The following is a 9,391-nucleotide window of genomic DNA, read 5'->3' as shown; positions in this document are numbered from 1 at the left end:
TATTAACAGTTCTAAATTTGACCATTATTCTTAGTTAGGTGTAAATTGTTGTAACATGCTTTTAACTCGCAAATGTAATGCTCAGTTAACTGAAATAAACCAGGCTTGATGGCGTATGCAGCCTACAAACAACCCCAACATTTTAGCTTGTCTTGTGCTTCAGGTCAGAGCACATCATTCCCTTTGAAATATGGAATACAAATACATATTTAAGTACTAATAATTGACCATAATTGATAAAATGGAATAAAATCAATAAATACAAATCAAAAATTTACACACTGGTGGTCTGCTTTCTATATTTTCATAGCACTCTATGGATACAGATAAACTCCACAACAAACAATACGAAATATAACTGATAATCCTTTATGGATCCAGTAAAACTTACAGTGGTAAAACTTTATGCACTGATAATAAATATATTAATATAGTAAACATAGTAAAAGTGATATGTGATATTTAAAAAGTATAGTACAAATTGTAGTAGTGATAATAAAATAGTGTGTACAACAAGACAATAACATATAAGTGATATAATAATAGATTTAGAATAGGTTTAGAATAGATTTCAGTTCTTGCTTTCCCTGAGAATAGAGTATTTTAGTTGTAATTCTCCACTGGTTCCCTCAAGATTGTGGTTGTGGTTGGTCAAAAGTGTGGTTGTTACTGCAGAAATATTATCTTAGAAATAAGATTAAAGAAGTTTCTTATGAGCTCATTCATAGATTTTATCCAGCAAATCATTTACAAAAACAAAAACAAAAAACAAACAAATGGAAATTGTATTTTCAGCAATGAATATGAGGAAACTGCACTTGCACTTTCACTTATTTTGGCACTGTATATTCAGTTACACTATGGTGTAAAGTTAAAAAATTACCCGTTAAAAATATTTAGTGTTTAAGACCTTTTCACGCCTATGAAAAATGCACTCTTTGGCTTTACTGACTATTCTGACTAGGAAAAGTATTTTTACTTAATTAGTTTACTTATACTGCCGACCAAATTTCACGTTCATAAGTGTAAATTTACTAATAAGAAACCCAATTGTATGGTTCTGTTGACTGAAATATATATATACATATACATATTGACAGTATAAGAGATTCTTTGAATAAGAAAGCTGTAAGAACTTTGAAAGCTTGTGAACTTTATAATATATTTATTTGATTTTGATATATGTATACGTGTATGTATATAAGGCCTATGTATATCTTGTGTCTTTGTTTAAAACTTTTATACCTCCCCAGGCAGCTCCTATTTGTTGTAATTTATTTTTCAATCCTTTTCCTTTTCCTTTTTATTTTCCTTTTCTTTTTGATGTTATTTCTTGATGAAATATTGTATGTTATTGTTCTTTGAATTAAAAAATAAAAAGCCCAAAACCAGCCCAATGGCATTTGAAGGAGTCCCTGGTAAAAATCGCATTGCAGGGACTAAATATCACGTTATTGGTTTTGCTTCACTCATGCAATATATTTTAAAGTAGCCCAATTCGAGGGAAAAAAAATCAGTTGATAGATGACAATGGTCAGCTATATTCCTTTTCAGAATTTTCCAGGAAATTTGATTTTGGGGCTTCGTTAAAAGAATATAACATTGTATTTAATGCCATTCCTAGTGGTATAAAAACTCTATTGAAAGGAGAGCATACCTTTAATCCTGTTTCTATATATAGGCCTAACAGTTCTAAATTTGACCATTATTCTTAGTTAGGTGTAAATTGTTGTAACATGCTTTTAACTCGCAAATGTAATGCTCAGTTAACTGAAATAAACCAGGCTTGATGGCGTATGCAGCCTACAAACAACCCCAACATTTTAGCTTGTCTTGTGCTTCAGGTCAGAGCACATCATTCCCTTTGAAATATGGAATACAAATACATATTTAAGTACTAATAATTGACCATAATTGATAAAATGGAATAAAATCAATAAATACAAATCAAAAATTTACACACTGGTGGTCTGCTTTCTATATTTTCATAGCACTCTATGGATACAGATAAACTCCACAACAAACAATAAGAAATATAACTGATAATCCTTTATGGATCCAGTAAAACTTACAGTGGTAAAACTTTATGCACTGATAATAAATATAGTAATATAGTAAACATAGTAAAAGTGATATGTGATATTTAAAAAGTATAGTACAAATTGTAGTAGTGATAATAAAATAGTGTGTACAACAAGACAATAACATATAAGTGATATAATAATAGATTTAGAATAGGTTTAGAATAGATTTCAGTTCTTGCTTTCCCTGAGAATAGAGTATTTTAGTTGTAATTCTCCACTGGTTCCCTCAAGATTGTGGTTGTGGTTGGTCAAAAGTGTGGTTGTTACTGCAGAAATATTATCTTAGAAATAAGATTAAAGAAGTTTCTTATGAGCTCATTCATAGATTTTATCCAGCAAATCATTTACAAAAACAAAAACAAAAAACAAACAAATGGAAATTGTATTTTCAGCAATGAATATGAGGAAACTGCACTTGCACTTTCACTTATTTTGGCACTGTATATTCAGTTACACTATGGTGTAAAGTTAAAAAAATTACCCGTTAAAAATATTTAGTGTTTAAGACCTTTTTCACGCCTATGAAAAATGCACTCTTTGGCTTTACTGACTATTCTGACTAGGAAAAGTATTTTTACTTAATTAGTTTACTTATACTGCCGACCAAATTTCACGTTCATAAGTGTAAATTTACTAATAAGAAACCCAATTGTATGGTTCTGTTGACTGAAATATATATATACATATACATATTGACAGTATAAGAGATTCTTTGAATAAGAAAGCTGTAAGAACTTTGAAAGCTTGTGAACTTTATAATATATTTATTTGATTTTGATATATGTATACGTGTATGTATATAAGGCCTATGTATATCTTGTGTCTTTGTTTAAAACTTTTATACCTCCCCAGGCAGCTCCTATTTGTTGTAATTTATTTTTCAATCCTTTTCCTTTTCCTTTTTATTTTCCTTTTCTTTTTTGATGTTATTTCTTGATGAAATATTGTATGTTATTGTTCTTTGAATTAAAAAAAATAAAAAGCCCAAAACCAGCCCAATGGCATTTCGAAGGGAGTCCCCTGGTAAAAATCGCATTGCAGGGACTAAATATCACGTTATTGGTTTTGCTTCACTCCGCGGCAATATATTTTAAAGTAGCCCAATTCCGAGGGAAAAAAAAATCAGTTGATAGATGACAATGGTCAGCTATATTCCTTTTCAGAATTTTCCAGGAAATTTGATTTTGGGGCTTCGTTAAAAGAATATAACATTGTATTTAATGCCATTCCTAGTGGTATAAAAACTCTATTGAAAGGAGAGCATACCTTTAATCCTGTTTCTATATATAGGCCTAACAATTCTATTTCAGTAGAAGGGATTTTGATTGTTGAGGACAAATTCAGTAACCGCTTTGTTCGAAATCATATCAACAGAAAATCTATTCCAGCGTCTTCTTTTAAATGGATGGCTTTGTACAAAGTTAATTGGAATGTTGCTTGGTCTCTTCCGCACAAATATTTATTAATAAACAAAATAAAAGAAGTCACATTTAAAATATTACATAGATGCTACCCTTGTAATAGTGTAATTAATAAGTATATGCAAAATATTGGGGAAAAAAGTACTTTCTGTTATATAGAAGATACCATTGTACATCTTTTTTGTAAATGTGTTTATGTTAATTTTTTGGGGAATGAGTTATGTACCTATCTCTCAGATAAAACAAATGTTAGAATATGTATCAACACTTTTGATAGTATTTTCTTTTATTATAACTCTAACTCCTGTATTCAATATATTGTTAATCTTTTTATTATACTTGGCAAATGTTTTATTCACAAGTGTAAATTTTTGGGTAAGAACCGAGTACTGTCAATTTCTCTGGTTGACTATAATTCTTAAGTTTTGTCTTTAATGGGCATAAAAAACAAACAATCAAAAAACAAATCAATCAAAAGTCAAAAATTGCTTTCAATGTTTAACCTTGTATAATTTCCCCCCTTTGGTTTATGTTATTTATTTGTTGTCTTTTAGTTTATTTATTTATTTTACTTTCTATCTTGTATTGTGTTATTTTTTGTATTTTGTCCTCTATTGTTTTTGGGGTTGTTGTGGTTATGTGCTTGTTAAGTGTTTTGGCATCAATAAAACATTTTTTTTTTTTTTTTAAATCAGAGGGAAAACCGCAGACTTGGCAACACAGAGTGAAGGTGACGTATTTCCTGTTCAAGAGTGGAGCTCCACTCGCCCATGGTATGGAACCAGACCCATCTCGATATGCCAGGAAATCCCCAATATGGACAAAGACATCCAACTATTGCTGTAGTGCAGCTGAATAACAAGCATAAACATTTTGACTGATGAAACATGAAAACAATAAACACATAATTGTGACAATATATGGTTTATGTGTGTTTTTCAAGTCATCTCCAGGTAATAAATAAATAAAGTATAAATAATGCAGTACTAACTGACATATGTAGTATAGAAACTATAAAATATGTGACCCTGGACCACAAAACCAGTCTTAAGTGCATTTTTCAAAATTGAGATTTATACATAATCTTTCCATTGATGTATGGTTTGTTAGGATCGGACAACATTTGGCTGAGATACAAATATTTGAAAATCTGGAATCTGAGGGTGCAAAAAAATCTAAATACAGAGGAAATTGCCTTTAAAGTTGTCCAAATGAAGTTCTTAGCAATGCATATTACTAATCAAAAATCAAGTTTTTATATATTTACGGTAAGAAATTTACAAAATATCTTCATGGAACATGATCTTTACTTAATATCGTAATGATTTTTGGCATAAAAGAAAAATCCATAATTTTGACCCATATAATGTATTTTTGGCTATTGCTACAAATATACCCCAGAGACTTAAGACTGGTTTTGTGGTCCAGGGTCACATACAGGTGCATCTCAATAAATTAGAATGTGGTGAAAAAGTTCATTTTTCTTGTAAGTTATTTCAAAAAGTGAAACTTTCATATATTTTAGATTCATTGCATGTAAAGTAAAACATTTCAAAAGTTTTTTTGTTTTAATTTTGATGATTAGAGCTTACAGTTCATGAACGTCAAAAATCAGTATCTCAAAATATTAGAATATTTACATTTGAGTTTCAATTAATGACCATCCCTACAGTATAAATTCCGGGTATTTCTTGTTCTTTGAAACCACAATAATGGAGAAGACTGCTGACTTGGCAATGATCCAGAAGATGAATATTGACGCCCTCCACAAAGAGGGTAAGTCACAGAGGGTCATTACTGAAAGGTGTGACCGTTTACAGAGTGCTGTATCAAAGCATATTAACTGCAAAGTTGACTGGAAGGAAGAATTTGGGTAGGAAAAGGTGCACAAGCAACAGGGATGACTGCAAACTTGAGAATACTGTCAAGCAAAGCTGATTCAAACACTTGTGAGGGCTTCACAAGGAGTGGACTGAAGCTGGAGTCAGTGCATCAAGAGTCACCACGCTCAGACGTCTTCAGGAAAAGGGCTACCAAGCCACTTCTGAACCAGAGACAACGTCAGAAGCGTCTTACCTGGGCTGTGGAGAAAAAGAACTGGACTGTTGCTCAGTGGTCCAAAGTCCTCTTTTCAGATGAAAGTAAATTTTGCATTTTGCATTGCATTTTTCAAATCAAGGTCCCAGAGTCTGGAGGAAGAGTGGAGAGGCACAGAATCCATGTTGCTTGAAGTCCAGTGTGAAGTTTCCACAGTCAGTGATGATTTGGGCTGCCATGTCATCTGCTGGTGTTGGTCCACTGTGTTTTCCACAATCCACAGTCCACAGTCAACGCAGCCATCTACCAGGAAATTTTAGAGCACTTCATGCTTCCTTCTGCAGACAAGCTTTATGGAGATGCTGATTTCATTTTCCAGCAGGACTTGGCACCTGCCCACACTGCCAAAGGTACCAAAAGCTGGTTCAATGACCATAGTGTTACTGTGCTTGATTGGCCAGCAAACTCACCAGACCTGAACCCCATAGAGAATCTATGGGGTATTGTCAAGAGGAAGATGAGAGACACCAGACCCAACAATGCAGATGACCTGAAGGCTGCTATCAAAGCAACCTGGGCTTCCATACCACCTCAGCAGTGCCACAAACTGATCACCTCCATGCCACGCCGAATTGAGGCAGTAATTAAAGCAAAAGGAGCCCCTACCAAGTATTGAGCACATATACAGTAAATGAACATACTTTCCAGAAGGCCAACAATTCACTAAAAATGTATTTTTTTTTTATTGGTCTTATAAAGTATTCTAATTTGTTGAGATAGTGAATTGGTGGGTTTTTGTTAAATGTGAGCCAAAATCATCACAATTAAAAGAACCAAAGACTTAAACTACTTCAGTCTGTGTGCACTGAATTAATTTAATATGCGAGTTTCACAATTTCAGTTGAATTACTGAAATAAATGAACTTTTCCACGAGATTCTAATTTATTGAGATGCACCTGTATATGTTCTGCCTTATTCTGTGAAAAAAATTGTTTGTAGTATGTAAACCATAAATCATAAAATTAACATAAGGGAAAAAATGATAGAATACAAATTATTGGTCATTGTCCAGCACAGTGTATTTTATTTTTTAGACAATCGAAGGTATAAGAAAAAATAAGTAAATAAATAAAACATTTGATATTTCTGTCCCCTCACTATTGAAATAATGTTCAGTGCTATTCAGTAAAACAACTCGAGAGTCATGGGGTCTTTGAAAACTATTGTGAACAAAGGGGGGCCTTGGAGCCAAAACAGTTGACAATACTGCTTGATACTATTAATATGTGCCAACAGTTGCCTCATTTGTGTATCCTCAGGAATTCTATGAAAATCAGCTAAACAAAAAGTAACTGAGAATTCAATTCCAAGTTTCCTCAGCTTCAAAAAAAACATCTGAGCAATAAAATTTTAATTTGCATTTGATTAAAACAGTCACAAATGCCTCGAATAGTACACCAGGTGTTTGGCTGAAATGAGTAATTATGTCACTTTTTTTTTTATTTATCGCCACCACAGGCCTTGACAAACAAAGCAACACCTGAAACGCAGCACACCTTCCTCTCTGTCCTGCATATGGCTCTTGTTGAAGACGGCCAATTAAACATGCATGAGATGCTAGTGTAGAGTGTAAGACCTGGGCGTCAAAGCCATCCAGGTATCAGATGACTCCTTGACGACAGAGACAGCAACAACAGGTAAAACCACTATATCGCTGCTTTACCCAGATGAAGCTGTGAAGAAAAGCCTGGTAAGTTTACAAACTTTAAAAAAAAAAAAAAGAAAGAAAGAAAGAAAGAAAGAAAACTAAGCACGTAATCATAATCTAGATGTCTTGAAATATATGTACTTGGTTGTGTTTTGTGGTCTGAAAAATTTACGCTGTATCAATGAATTTGTTTGAGATGGATGACTGTTGCCTATTTTTCCATACAAATCTTCAAATCTAATGTCTTTCTATTAAAATTCAGTACAGTAAAGCTATTTTTTCAAATAATCAAGAATTTTAAGTAATATGCATCAACAACAGTATACAATTCCAGAAGTGAATCAACAGTTACAAAGATGTAAGTGTCCTTCTAGGCAGATGACTGTTATCTCTCTAAAACACATGTACAGTTTTCATCAGGCATTCTAGGTGTTCATGCATTATTTAATCGTGTGTCTGAGCCTTGGCTGTTTTCCTGCCATCTGCTGCTGACACTGAGCACCTGATGAAAAAGCTCAAGACTCTGTTGCATGTCACATGCATCTTATTGTACAGGAGTTGAACGGGTATTTTTTAAAACAAAATGACCCTTATTTGTGTTTAAGAGTGAGCAAGGATGGAAACATATCAGAAAGATTCCATGAAGGGCATCTGCAGGCACAGTCAGAGTGTCCTTCAAGACCTGCTCATCAAAGGATTCAAAGATGAAGCCAAAGATGTAAGTAACGAGACAATTTCAGCTATTGTGTAAGATGGCAAAAAAACAATTCATATAAAAAATATTTTCCTTGGCCTCACAAAAACACCATCTGTGTAATAAAACCTTTTTCTGTTTTTTATTAAAACAATCGAAAGTGCCTATGATACACCATGCATTTGGCCAGAATAAAGTGGCAATTATGTCACTTTTTTCAATTTGTTGATGCCACAGGCTTTTGTTATGAACCTTTCATAAAATGTTTAAATGTGAAAAAGTGGAACAGAGCTATTGCAAACCTGCTGCTGACACCGAGCACCTGATGAAATCGCTCAAGATCCTACTGCATGTTACATGCATCTTACTGAACAATGAGTTGGAGCAAAATTTTAGGTTCTCTTTTTTTAATGAAATGTTTACTTTATTACCAACTGTGAAAATTTTAATAAAATATACTCATTTGCATATCAGAAAGTGTCCATGAAACACATCTGCAGACACAGCCGGTGTATAGTAGTCAACATTTGAAGTGGATCAAAAAAACACATTTTGGTTTTAGGTTTTAGGACAACTTTGATGAAAGGTTTTGATCCACTTCAAATGTTGACTATACTTCTGAGGGCCAGATGGTCCCTATTACTGGTCCTCACTATCTGAAAAGGCTTATAAATCGGACAAAACATGTTTTTATTTAAAAAACATTTATTTATTTAGTGTTTTACACAGCTTTCTGTGAGGGGAAGGTTTAGGGGTTGGATTAGGGGATAGAAATTAAACATCATTAACCTGATAGACACTATAGTGAAACAAAGGGATGTGTGTGCATATACAGTCAAACCAAAATGTATTCAGACACCTTCAACATGTCTCACACTATCACAGTTTATTCTATATAGTTTAGAAAATGGTAATAAAATATGATAAGAACTCAGAGTTAAACTTGGTCAGAACAAATTCATCTTGATAATGCCATCCTTCTGTAGACGGTCTCACAAATTAATTAGGTTGAATAGCTGTCAACTGTTAAATTTAAGTACACAATTAGATAATACCAATTTAGGTCAACCAGTTACCAAGCAATGCTTAATTTTGTTCAGTCTGTGGTGTAAAAACTTTGCAATTAGCAATTAAAGAAAAACACTTAAGCAAAACATGGACAGGTCAAAGTGTCTGAATAATTTTTGGTCCCAAATTTCAATCAATTTTACTGGTAGTTCACTGTATGAAGAATTTTTGTGTATAATATGTCACAGTTTACTTTATTTTGCTATCATCACTTACATAAATGAACTATAGTGTCCTGCACGCACTAGTAAAAAAAATATAAAAAAATTATATCTGGTGTCTGAATAATTTTTGGTATGTATAATTAAATATTAAAGGTTTTAGTTGCTTCTATTTCTTTTATGTATTTTTTGTCCAGTTGCTTTCAGAAAAGCTAAA

Source organism: Onychostoma macrolepis, chromosome 05 (assembly GCF_012432095.1).
Source record: "Onychostoma macrolepis isolate SWU-2019 chromosome 05, ASM1243209v1, whole genome shotgun sequence".
NCBI lineage: Eukaryota > Metazoa > Chordata > Actinopteri > Cypriniformes > Cyprinidae > Onychostoma > Onychostoma macrolepis.
This window is presented reverse-complemented; position numbering follows the sequence as displayed.